We start from the raw sequence: 545 nt of genomic DNA, 5'->3' as shown, positions 1-545 counted from the left end.
TTAAGTCACTGTCTTTAGATTATGTTAAGTGGCTGTAAGATTCTAACTGGAATCTTTTGTTGAGATTTAGCCATCTTGGCTGATTCTTGCCACGTGTTTATCCTTAATGTCACGTGTTATCTGAGTTACCAGCTTTAAACCAGCTTTCAATTACTGATGTTACAACGTTTTACCATATCCAATACAGAATATATTTATATCTTTAAGAGTAGTTACAAACTAAAAGTTGTTATACAAATCATATAAATTCAGATCAAAGAGTTTAAAACTTAAGCTTCTGACTGTATCTGTCTCTCAAGTGCTGGGATTAAAGGCGTGCGCCACCACCGCCTGGCTAGTTTATCTATTTTTATCTGTTTCTTGAATGAGCAGAGTTCTATCTTTATGGAACTTCTTTCTGAGGGATTTTTGTAATTTCTTCAGGTGCTCCAGCCCCTCCGCAGCTGGAACCTGTAATTAGGCGCTAAATTTTCATCTCTTCACTCTTATAGCATGGGCAATTCTCTGTTCTACTATTGGTGAGGCATCTAGGTATGAACCTGACT

The sequence above is a fragment of the Mastomys coucha genome, unplaced genomic scaffold, assembly GCF_008632895.1.
Source record: "Mastomys coucha isolate ucsf_1 unplaced genomic scaffold, UCSF_Mcou_1 pScaffold20, whole genome shotgun sequence".
NCBI classification, from domain to species: Eukaryota; Metazoa; Chordata; class Mammalia; order Rodentia; family Muridae; genus Mastomys; species Mastomys coucha.
Note: the sequence above shows the minus strand (reverse complement) of the source record.